The sequence below is a fragment of the Homarus americanus genome, unplaced genomic scaffold (genome assembly GCF_018991925.1).
Source record: "Homarus americanus isolate GMGI-L3 unplaced genomic scaffold, GMGI_Hamer_2.0 scaffold11055, whole genome shotgun sequence".
Taxonomy (NCBI): domain Eukaryota; kingdom Metazoa; phylum Arthropoda; class Malacostraca; order Decapoda; family Nephropidae; genus Homarus; species Homarus americanus.
Genome location: NW_024743445.1, coordinates 4462 through 7500, shown reverse-complemented (window position 1 = coordinate 7500; position 3039 = coordinate 4462).

The window sequence follows — 3039 nt, the reverse complement described above, 5'->3', positions numbered from 1 at the left end:
GTGTCAATGGCTGAGAAAGTTTTACAACAGGGCTTTCTAATATTCAACATGTCAGTCACACCACATCAAATAAAGAAGGAGACATTCATCAGTCTGCAAACTTGCTTCTCCTGCTACAAGGCAACAAAGAACACAAACAGAGGATCACTGTCCGGAAAAAGAAAAAGTACTGCTCAGATTGTGCAGGCGACGACCACCTACACTGAATGTAAGAACACATGTTGGGTTGCCCCAACTGTGTAAGAGAAACGGGAATGTATACATAGGACAGGACGCGTTAGCAGGCATGCCCAATAAAAACACACATGATAAGAAACAAGGAAAGGAACAAGACAAGAAGGATATGACATACGTCGAAATAGCAAAGAGAGGGTCCAAGAGGCCCATATAGACCAGAATCCACAGTATTAAACCTAAGTGAGCCAATACATGATAAGGTACGATTAGTATGATCCATGCACATTTGCACAATATCATTGCACCCGGATCATACAATGAGGAATTAAGGAAAATGTTTAAACTGAATAACCTACCAGAGATGATATTTCCAGAGAATCCACAATCCGAAAAACTATTTCAGACAACATATGCAAGCGAACTGAGAGAAAGACTACATCAAGACGAACAAAGGTTTGAGCAAGGAGCAACAGCTGATACACAAGGAACACAAGCGACTGATAGAGATCCCAGACAAATGACTAGAAGTGACAAAGAGAAGATAGAAATAACAAAAGGACAGACAAAGGAGTAGGAGGAGAGAAGATAAGATGGAAACTGATCACAATATACAACCTGAATCTGCTGAAGAAATTGGATTAAAAGTTATCACCACAACAAAACATGGAATCCCAACATCGAGACCAACAGGAGGGACAATAGTAAAAAACTGTGAAGGAGGGATATACAAGTGGACATATCAAGAAAAATCCCTAAGTGAAGATTATGTCTGGTCACTAATTACTACGGACAAACTAAAGATTACGGCCAAAGACTTTAAAATAGTAGACCCGTCAGAGTATAGAAGAGTCAGAAGCGGGAAACAGGATGATAGGTCTCCACTCCAACTGCCACAATCCAAGTATAAGAAATAATGGACAATAGACAAATAGTAAGAACTTTAAGAATAATACAACACAACGTAAGAAACTGGAAGACCGAGAGAATTAACCTAAGTAATATATATTCATGAAATTGACCCTGACATTATACTAATAAACAGTCACGGTGAGACAGAAAACAACAACATAAAACTCTTTAACTATTATGTAAACCAAAGAAATAAATCGGGCGAGAAAAATGACGGAGAAGCGATAGGTTAAAAGAAACTTAAAATTTAAACTAATTGATGACTTCAGGATGAATTTCTAGCAATAAAATAAATACAACTCAAGGAGACGTAATTATTGCTACTACTTACCTATAGAAGACCTATTAAAATTGGCTAACAATAGTCATCCGATGTACATCTTAGGAGACTTTAACGCCAGACATAGGATTTTTGACAATACAAATAATAACGTCGGGAAACGCCCTTAATCAATTAATAAATTTAGGAAAATCAATCATCTGGGTCCTAACTTTCCAACCTGGAGAAATCACAATACACAATCGACACCAGACAAAATTTTTACCAACAACAAAGCCTTTTTCAATTACCATATAATACAGGCAGTGACCATCTGCCAATTATACTAACACTGTCAACAAGCCCCATACAGATACCAATAAAAAAGAGACTGAAAATGAGTAAAACAGACTGGGACAGCTTCAAAGACGACTTAAGTAATCACCACTCGATTAACCTACAAGGAAAACAACAGAAGATATAGACTCAGAAATGGACAGACTGCACTCAGCAATAAAAACATCTATAACCAAACACACTCCTACTTCACACTTTAGAACATTACCCAACAACAGACTACCAGAAGAAGTTAAATTAATCCAGACCTATTACAATGAAATAAACAGGTATATGGAAAGACACGGCAGTAACAGATGGCTATTGTTACGAGTTGGGGATTTAGAATATAGTTATACGTCTACCCAGATCCCAACAGGTAACAACAATAAAAAACAAAGACAATCGGACTATAAAAGGGTAGACAAAGGATGCGAGTTTTCGTTGTATATAATAGAGTACCATAAATCCCTTAACAAAATATTCAGCTTATAAATTACCCTTAACCAACTTAACCTAAACATTAACAGTATATACATATTAATAAACATAAAACAATCTCGAAGCAAGTGGACGTGGGGAAATTAATACAAGAGATACTAGTACTTAAGTGAGGAGCTGAGATGGCTGACGAGTAAGGCTGAGTATTGTGAAGACGGTAGGTAGTCACTGCACGTACGTAGGTTTAGAGGATAGATGATCCTGTGGTCACTTCCCAGAGCCGCTCTCTCTCGAATTGGAGGTGACGCAACAACCAGGATAGGAGAAGGGAAACCTCGGGTGGTAACTAAGACGAGTCATACTCGTGTCTCGTCCCTAGATGGCGTTGCTCGTGGTGCTGGGTAGGTAGATCAGGACAATAGATGGCGTGCTTCGTAGTGCTGGGTGGAGGGTTCGTAACACCCCCTCCAAAGACCGTAGCGCGGGCGCGAAGGAGGTGATCACCTGGTGCGTCTGGAGAGTAGCTGCTGCATTTCCACTGGAGCTCGATAAGGAGTCTGCAATCAGGTTATAGGGCTGGGTGAGGAGAGCCCAGCGGAGGATTGCTGGTTGGAGGTCTTGTTGGTTTGGATGAACGTGAGGGTTATGGTCGGTGAAGACTAGGGTTGTTTGTGGGCAAGACTGGAGGTAACATTCAAACTTCTTTATTGCCAACACCAGAGCCAAGGCCTCCTTCTATGGTCGAGTAGTTGGTCTGATGTTTTTCAACTTGGCGGAGTATGCCACAGGGTGAAGAACATCAGTGGTTGGGTCGGTTGTAGGAGCACAGCCCCACTCCGACACCACTAGCGTCGATTTGCAGATGGAAGGGCGAGGTGTAGTCAGGCTTGGAGGCAAGGAAGGCTTTGAGGCGGTGG